This window comes from Mus pahari, chromosome 15, assembly GCF_900095145.1.
Source record: "Mus pahari chromosome 15, PAHARI_EIJ_v1.1, whole genome shotgun sequence".
NCBI classification, from domain to species: Eukaryota; Metazoa; Chordata; class Mammalia; order Rodentia; family Muridae; genus Mus; species Mus pahari.
In genome coordinates, this window is record NC_034604.1 from 32,317,444 (window position 1) to 32,327,873 (window position 10,430).

Consider the following 10,430-nt stretch of genomic DNA (forward strand, 5'->3'; position numbering starts at 1 on the left):
GCTGACTAGGATGTCAGGACTATGAATGTAAATAGCATGACATCTCTCTGTAGCTCGCCAGGGGCCTAGCAAGATGCTGCTCTCAGTTTTCCAGATCCAGTCCTACTCACTCCCAAAGCCATGAGCGCTTGTATCTGTGGGGAAGTCTTTTATCAAGACATCTTCAAAAGGTTTAGGCACAACTTCTGCCACATTGTGTAAGTGATAGTCATTAGTATCAACAATCCTTTCCCTTCCCTCTCTTTCTTAAAGGGAGTGTTATCCCATTCATCAAAATCAAACTAGAGACAGTAAAACAAATCCACAGAGAGTTGGCATTAAAAACACAGCAATCAGTGTGCGGTGACTCAGCAGGTTCAGTGAGCCACTTGCGATCTGAGTTCAGTCCCTGGAATCCAAGAAGGAAAGAGAAAATTGACTCTCAAGAGTTATCCTCCGACGTCCACATGCAATCTGTGGCACATGTGCACACACACACACATACAATAGTAAACACAAATTTAAAGAGTTTATTCATGTATCTTTCATCTTGGAGGAAAAGAAGTCCCACGGCACCTTTCTTATTAACATCACACATGAAATGAATTTGATTTCTTCAAGTAAGTAGTTAAATGTTTGTAGCTGCATCACCTTCATGATCAGTGATGGTAAACACCCTGGGCTTGAAGTCACCTTCACGTTCAAATGGATCAAACTCTTTGAGTCTAAGTACACAGGGTAAGAAAGGTGAGGCCTGTGGTGACTCTTGTGGGGAGATGGGTTAAAAGCATAGCCAGAGAAACCTTAGACTGGCCTAGACTCAGACAGGCAATAAAAGACAAGTCAAGGTGAGTTTCCTTAAGGCTACTTGGTAAGGGACTCCTACATAAAGTGATGAATTTATCCATTCAGACCGCTGTTCTCAGCCAGGCAGTGGTGGCACATGCCTCCAATCTAAGCACTTGGGAGACAGAAGCAGGCATCTCTACAGGAGTTGGAGGCCAGCCTGGTCTACAGAGTGAGTTTCAGACCAGACAGAGTTACATACAGAGACACTGTCTCAAAAGAAAAATAAAGAATCACAATTAATCTCATTCTGAGAATGATATTCTCCAGCGAATCTCTAGAGCTTTGGCTGCTGGTTGTTCGATAAGATTCTGAGTCTTGGTGTTTCATAATAGTGATTTTTTTTTTTAAAGTTTACAACTGCCCTAAAGTACAAGTGTAACTGACCAAACATAAATATAACTCTTGTGTTAAATCTAGATTTCTAATCCATTTAAACTAAAAATATACTAGGCAAGTAAATAAAACAGACAAACGGAAAAACATCAGGGCTGGAAAGCAGAGGCGTCTTTAGGAAATGACAAGATGGTCACTCCTAGCCCTATTTAATTACAGTTGCACAGGTTTCCTCTTCATGGAGAAATAATCACATTATTCCCTCTGATTAGCTTGGCTGCTGACGAGCCTGACATAATGCAGCTTGCAATTAAGATACCCCTTTTACTCAGGAATAAGTGTGTGCGCATGCACACTTATGTATGCAAACACACCTGTTATTACTAAGAAGTGCACTATAGTAAATGAAGGTGGTGCTAATCTCCCTTTGGTATGCACTCAACAGTGGTACACGACAACTCTGTTGTTATAGGACTGAAATAAAATGCTTGTTGGTTTCCAGTTTCTCCCGAGACTGGTCCATGGAGATCACTTCAGGCCTGCTGAAATCTGAAACCCTGAGAATCTTTTACCCTAAACAATCTCCAGGCTTATGTTTGCCCTTTAAGCTCCTTTAAGAAGCAGTAGAAGATTTACTTCCATAATAGAGTCTAGCCTGCATAAAGGAATGAGGGATTAAACAATGGAGAAAGTTAAATGAAGATAGGAGAATGTGAAAAAATAGAATTCAGTATTTCATTGTTACAAAGTTGTCATATGATATGCATGGAGCTCTCTAGCCCCAGAAGTGATAAGCGATTACTATAAACAACAATCTGTTTAAAGGAAGAGCTAAAAGAAAGGACAGCCGACACATACGTATGTGGGAGATTGAGGATGTGGCTCCTATTTTTAAGTTTTGCTTCTACTGCTTTATTTTGATTTTATGTGATGTTGAATTTCTGCTATGGAAGTCTCACATGTTCTTTTTAAATAAACCCCTAAGAAAACCAGAGGTTCATGAAATGACCCAGCAGATAAAGGGGCTTGTCACTAAACCTGGGAACCCAAGTTCAGACCCCCCACAAGCTTTAAATGTTTATGAACAGATGTAATCATGTTTTAAAAAGGAAAACCGTTACTGTGAACTATTTCCATATTTCCCTCTGCGCATGCATCTGCACATATCACACACAGGCTAAGTTGTGTTTGAAGTAAAAACAAAGCAAAGCAAAACAAAACAAACACTGCAGTGATTGTTCCCCTCTACAGTTTCTAATTAATATTAACAGAGACTTCCTCAAGTCCCATAAAAATTCAGATCTTAGTGTATTCAACTTTTTCCTTTATTAATGTCTGGGTTATCTCTAGATTTTGCTACCAGAAATAAGTACCACGTGTTTTCAGTGATTAAACCCTGTACTTCAACCTTGTATATTGTACAGAGGAAGTTTGCAGGGTTGTTAATGAACGTTTATGCATCTTTGCCTACAATAGTTACATCCCTCTATCTGAAAACAAATTTAATTTTAGTATTCTACAGTATATTTTAGCTCTGTTTATAAATAAATGATGAAAACCAGGAAGAAACACAAGCAAAACAGGAAAAGGCTAGAGATGTTTATCTCCCATTCTGGTTTATTTACCCAGAATAATAAGGTGCAGGAGCTCCACATTAGCAAAAGACTGATACACACGCGTGAAAACAAAGAGCCTCAGAGTTAAAATACCTTCTTGGTTTTAAAATCATCTGGTTTCACACTGAGGAGAGAACACTCTCGTTTTCTTCTGGGTTGTTACATCTCACCTGAGGAGTAGAACTTGCTACCTGAGGAACTGATTTTACCTTAAAGACAAGCAAATTTCGTATCAAGTAATAAAGTTGACAAGGAAGACCAAGGCAACCATTTGCAAGCTTAAAAAAAAAAAAAATCCTCAATTGCAAAACCATCTGATTGAAAGCTTGAGATGGTTTTTATTTCTAAATTACTAATCGCATTTTCTTTCCCAAACCAGTCTTTCTAAAAGGAATTGTATTCCCAAGTCCCGAGGCTTATTCCATTCTCCATGGCTGACAGCATTTCTTGTCCCTACAAAGCACAGGTTGCTGTTCTGCTGCAGCAATTTTCCAGACCTCCTCCCCCCTAGGCCAATTTCTCAGGAACCTTAGGTCTCTGGACCCCAATCTTTTCATCACACCTTTCACAGAGGCACAGCAGGATGACAGCTCAACTCCAACATCTGGCAAGGCCCTGCTAGAGCATTTGTGAGTGTGTGGTACACATGCTTGCAAATGATATCTATAATCTCACCCCAGCAGGGCTAGATCTCACCCCGGGGGACTCTGGAGTGGGAAGGAGCTCTTGTACATGCTGAGCGCTAATCAGGTAAAATTAAAATCACTTGGATATTTTGTTGTGTGCAGTTCTAGAACAGCAGGCCCAAAGGGCAAGACAAGATGGTTTCCACTGACATTCCTAGGTGACAAAGAAACCAATTCCATTTAAGTGAAGCTAAAATAATTTATAACTAGGAAACATAGTTGTCTCATTAAAACTAAGCATGGGAATGAGGCTGGGCTCCCCAAAACGACCAAAACTAGCAATTCAAAAGCCAGAATTCTTTCCTTTAAGTCTATCTTCTGCAATTATCTATCTTAATATGTTTCATTCTTCTCCATGTCTCTCCCTCCCCTTTCCCATATATTTCAAATCTATAGTTCCTTGGCTTTAGTGATCCATAAACGGTACCTTCTATTTCAGATTCCTAATTGTGAAGTATTCATGGATCACCTTTGGTCTCATCAGCCGTGATCTAAAGGGCTGGGCTTAGGAATATGAATTCCAAGGAAAGAGGCAAGAAGATGCTTAAAATCCTAATAATCGATGATGTTTGGAAGGTATACACTAAGCATCAGTCACTGGATACTAGAAAGGGTCCAAAAGAAACTTCCTAAATGAGGAAACTGAGGCCCAGAGAAAGGGCACAACTAGCCAATGACAAAATAAATTCCTTCTCCTATTACCATATACCACAACACACGAGGCAATCAGGAGTGAAATGACAGAACCTATTTCTTTACGCTCTTGGAAGCCATACAGAGCATAATCCAAGGAGGCTGTGCTAAAATTGGAGGATCTCACTGTTACATTTTTTTCTCCCTTTATTCAGAATAAAATGTCAATATTGATTTCTACCCATTGATTCTAAAAGTGTCACAAGCTTTTCCTTTTAAATAAGTTATATGGAAATCTAGAATTTACAAAAAATAGTAAGTGAAGTACAGGAGCACCATTAGGACTCAGTTTTCAAGGCATACATAACTGCATATATAACATACATGCTCAAAAAAGCCTGATAAATAGCAGACTTCTTCTCCAGAATTCTGAATTGACACATATGATGAAAGAATAGCATAAGAGTTAAATGTATCCTTTTTAGTAATGATAAAGATGACTTAAAGCATAGGTGAGTGTGAAGGCTAACTGTGGCTGCTAATTATTAACTCTCCCATCACACTGCCAGGCACCGAACAGCGTGGAAGAAGAGAAATGATGAATGAGTTCCTGGTCAAATTTCATGGACAAAACCAGACAGAGCTGAGTTAGTCATTATGCAGTTATTCTTCCCCAAGTTTCCAATGAAATGCTGTGTTTGGTGGTGCACACTTTTAATTCTAGGACCCAGGAGGCAGAGGCAGGTGTATCTCTGTGATTTCTAGGCTAACTTGGTCTACACAGCAACTTCAAGGCTATAAAGTGAGTCTTTGTCTTGAATGTTTGTTTCCAGTTAAATAAGTCACCATGGTTTCCTGAGGTGGTGAATAAGGGGATAGGAAAGCTCATGGTGTGACTCTTTTCTTAGACAGAACACTGGGGACAGAAGATACATTAAAAAGGTTTTAAAAGAGTAATACTAACTTTGTTCTCTATAATTTGCCTTCTTCCCATGTGCATGTAAATCTTTTAACTTATGTGTAGTAGTCTATGATACAGTAATACTTTATTTTATTTAGTCAGGCTTCTGAGAGTAGAAATTGAAAGTCCTAAGATTTTAATGCAATGAAAACTCTTTATATTTTCCAGATTAGTCCAATTATTCTCTCAAGACTAGTTCCAAAAATAGGGAAATAAATAAAGCTACACACACACATACATACAATTACACAAACACATATGCTCATGTACACATACATGTGCACATACACACACTTTAAAATTAGTCTGAGAAATGCAGTGTACATGTACCAACACATTAAAAATTTCTTCATCTCGTGCAATCTACACACATCATCAATCTTTCTTATTTTTGAAATCATACTAAACAAACAATGATGACTTAATTTGTATTTCCTTTTCCTTTTTGCAGCAGTAGGCTTTGAACTCATGATCTCATGCCTGTGAAACAGACATTCTCCAACCAAGCTCCAGCTGCATTCCTTTAATTACAATAAAGTTGCACATTTTTTCCATCTTACCCATTAGAAGAATATTATCAACTATCCTGACATATGGAGTCAACTATTTATCAGAATACAAGACACCTTTAAGTATCTAAGCAGCAAATTTGGCTTTAAAACATTGTGAAAAATTGATAGTGCTATTTGGCCCAGTGAATACATACTAGATAGATTACAGTGTGATCTCAGAATCAATGTTCAGTCTATATATTTGTGTAGCGGATAATTACTGCAGTAAATGCAGACTTGACATTTCATAGAAGAAACATAGTGCATTAGGCCTGAGTCCCCGGGGCCTTGTTGCATCGGGAGCTTAGAAACCTTCAAGCACAGGAGGCCAACTACATTGGCTCTAGAGTCCTACCTTCCAGAAATCATAATAAAGTCAGAGAGTGCAAGATTTCTCTTCCATTTTTCCAAGGAGTCCACATGTTGTTTGTAGTTTTGTAGGTACTCGAATACCAGCGTGACTAATTCCCACCAGGGAAGCACTAGTGCAGCCCTGCTTCTTCCAAGCATTGGACTTTCTGAAGAGGTTGAGGACCAGTGAGGTGGCTCAGCAGGTAGAGGTGGAAGGAGAAAACAGATGTCAACAGAATTGTCCTCTGCTCTCTACCTCAGTGTCGTGATACGTGTGCCTTGCACCATGTACATCCACACACAACAACAATAATAAACAATTATTAGAAAAACTATAAGGGAAAAAATGATAGACTGTGTTAATACCAACAAAGAAAATGCTGACGCTAATGTCTTGCAATACATCAAGAAAAATCTGGGGCTTGGGCTCAGTGGTTAAGAGAACTGGCTGTTCTTCCAGAGGTCCTGAGTTCAATTTCCAGCAACCACATGGTGGCTCACAACCATCTGTAATAATATCAGATGCCGCCTTCTGGTGTGTCTGAAGATAGCTACAGTGTACTCAGATACATAAAATAAATAAATCTTACAAAAAAACCCCTTATATATAAAAAGAAGTAATATCTGAGAAGAGCTTAGGAACACGCCAGCAGAGTGGGATGCACTTATAAAATCTGAGCATTTGTTTTGTTGTTGTTGTTGTTGTTTTGTTTGTTTGTTTTTTACAAGTTCACGCTATGGCACCTGACCCCATTCTGAATGATTCTGAATCATTTCTCACCCCTTCCTCCTCATCTTCCTCTTTTTTCTTTGTTTTGTTCCTCTGTATAGCCCTAGCTGTCCCAGAATAGCGCACTCCACCACTGCTCAGCTTTCTCCTCCTTATCCCTCCTCCTTCCAACTCTTCAATCCATCTTCTCTCAGATTCCCTTTCTCTCCCCCATTGATGCTCTTCTGTTCATCCTCCACTTTTTGGTTCTCCCTACCTCTCCCTCTCCTCTTCACACTGTCCGTTTTAAGCTCTTTAATTTCACCTTCCCATCTCCAGTGGAACTCTAATTGTGACTGAGACTCCAAATAATAGAAACTTAACAAGCATCAAAGATCAGTTTACATTAAAATGAGCCTCCTGATATTTAATTAGTTTAAAATTTAATTTTCAAATTTAACAAATTCTATATAGGACATGTGAGTTTGCTTTTTTTTCTGAGGGTATTTGCCTTCATTAAAAATGGGGTGACAGTTCTCTTCTTACATTATGGAAGTTTATAATGAATTTTCTTATTTTAATTTTAGGATAAAACATAGCTTAGCCTACTAATCATAAAAGAAAAGGGTCTAGCTAATCTTTGGGTTAACTGGTCAACCAAAGATTAATCTTGTTTCTCTCTAAGAAAAGCAATGTCAATTTGATTTTGTATTTCTTTCCAAGTTCTCCACCTTTCTGTTTGCTTGCCTGGAGAGAGCAGATGGGGAAGAAGAGAGCACATGGACATGAAGAAACGGAGGGCAACAAACTCCAGGAATAGCACTAGGTTAAAGGAATAGCACCAGGTTAAAGAGAGAAATATAACTTAGACTTGAAAGAAGTAGAATAAAACAAAAAAGTTTCTCTATTGTCATAGTTGGACTTTATTGCTGTGAAAAGACACCATGACCAAGGCAACTCTTATAAAGGCAAACATTTAATTGGGGTTGTCTTTCAGTTTCAGAGGTTCAGTCCATTATCATCATGGTGGGAAGCATGGCAGCATGCAGGCAGACATGATGCTGGAGAAAGAGCTGAGAGTTCTACATCTTGGTCCAAAGGCAGCCAGGAAGAGACTCTTCCACAGGAATCTATGAGGAGACTCTCTTTCTCAGTGGGTGGAGCCTGAGCATAGGAGACCTCAAAGCCCACCCCTCCCAACAACACACTTCCTCCAATAAGGCCATACCTCCTAATAGTGCCACTCCCTAAGGCCAAGCATTCGGACACATTTATCCCAGGAGGCCAAAGATCTTCAAACCACCACATCTACTAAGCACCTGTAAAGAGAAGAAATTTCCAGGCTTGAAGGCAGTAAATCAAAGCACAAAGACTGGAAATGACCACATAGACTCTTTCTGTATAATCCCAATGTAAAAGGCAGTTGGACTGTCAAAAATTTTAGCAGAAAATAAAATGAAAGATATTTTTATTATATGAAGAAATCATAAAAGGTATAAGAAAAATGCTTAGGCTTTCAGAACTATGAACAAACGACTCTACAGAATTTTAAACATGGAAGATGTTCAACTGTTCAATGCCATTAGTGAGCAAAAGTAATAAATTGAAATAATTACATATCGGATATTATCCATTAAAGTTTTAAGTAGAGCTGAGGTATAATATGCTCAGGGGTAGCACTCATGACTTGCATATCCAAGATTCTGGGTTAAATCTCCTCTCTCTCTCTCTCTCTCTCTCTCTCTCTCTCAGCAATGGATTTAAAATTTTATTCATTTATTAATTGTGTATAGGTGTTTTTTCTGCATTAACCAAGAGGGAAGACAAACCCTAGGTGTGAATGCCATTGCATGGACTGGAGTATGAGCTTTAGTAAAAAAGGAATGAAAGGGAAGACAGGTTGCACTGGCATTGTCTCTCTCTGTCTGTGCTTCCTCACCATGGATGAGTGTGAGCCACTCCTCATGCTCCTGCTACCAGGCCTTCCCCACCAGGGTGGGGTGTATCCCCAAACTCTGGCCCAGAACAGTCCCCCCCTCCATCTCAACTTTTGGGTCAGGTATTTTTGTCATGAGAAGTAATGAATACAGCCATTCTCGAAGACATGAGGTGCCATTTCACCCTCTTCTCCATTTCCAAGGAGCTGGAATAATTTGATATTTCTAGCCCGCATGCACCTGATCCTGCACTTCTTCTTGGGAAGAACTCTGCTTCCTGACAGCTGAGTTTGGAAGGGTAAATAGGGCATGCCTAGGCCATCTGTTTCTCTTCTTTTCTTGAATCAAACTCCCCATCCGAATCCCGTGTCGTACTCCATGCCTGCCAACATCTTAAAAATTACCTTTCTTGGGTTTGGTTCTAGAAGTAAGTGTAAGAATCATAGTTTTCTAAATATATGCACACAGTCTCCACTTTCAGATATGTCAGTAAGAACTGATCTTTATTTGCCTTCTATATTTCATATCTTCATTGCTTTACATATTGGGAACAGAGAGGGGCACTGGTCCCATTAAAATCTAACCCTTTATTATGATGTGCTTAAAGCTATAAAGGTGTTCAAAACATCTTTCCATTTATAGAAATTATAATTAGACAAAAATCTATGGACCAATATCTTCATTATATTTTTAATATTAATAAAATAATGTACCTTTGTTACACCAACTAAAGTGCCAAAAGTCAAGATGTAAAAGAATATATACATATTTTAGTCATTAAAGTGATATTTTGTGGTACTTACCATAACCCAAGTGTTTTGCTATGTAAAATAAGACACAAAGTTAAAAACAAGGCAGAGAGAAAATATTCCAAGAAAACTAAAAATATTTTATTTTTGATAGGTAGGGAGATCATGTCTGACATTCTTTCCAATTATATGCCTCTTTGTGTCTTTAAAAATTAGCATGTATTATTTTTATGACTTTGTAAAAGTGTATCTATGAATCTAGAATACATAGAGAACTTCAAAAATACAACAATAAAGTTCAAACAATCCAGTTCAAAACTGGGCAAAAGACTTGAATAGACATTTCTTCAAAGAAGAAACACAAGGGAACACAAAGTGCAAGAAAGTAAGTTTAACATTGCTAGTTATTAGGGTAAATGCAAGGTGGTGCTACAAGCTACAAGAGCTCATAGCCGTTTGGGTAACTATAATCAAGTAAAACAGAAAATGCTATGTGTTGGTGAGGATGAGAAGAAATTGTAACCCTTATGTTGGTAGGAATATAGCATAGTATTATCACTATAAAAAGCAGCATGGCCTGCCCCCTAAAATAGAAATAGAATTACTGTATTATTTAGCAATTCCATATCTGGATACATGTTCTAAGGAATTGAAAGTAAGACTGTAAGCAGATACCAACAACACACATTCATAGAGCTTTTTATTATAATAGCCGTGTTAGGGTTTCATTATTATGAATAGCCACCCTGACCAAGGTAACTCTTATAAAGGAAAGCATTTCATTGGAGCTGGCTTACAGTTTCAGTAGTTCAGTCCATTATCATCATGGTGAGAAGTATGGCATTGTGTAGGCAGACTTAGTACTGGAGGAGCTGAGAATTCCACACCTTGATCTGAAGGTAGCCAGGAGGAGACTGTCTTCCACAGGCAGCCAGAATGAGACTGGAACTTCACACTGGGCAGAGATTAAGGACTGGAGGCCTCAAAGCCCTCCCCCACAGGGACACACTTCCTCCAACAAGGCCAAAGCTACTTGAAAAAGGCCATACTTCCTAATAGTGCCACTCCTGGTGGGC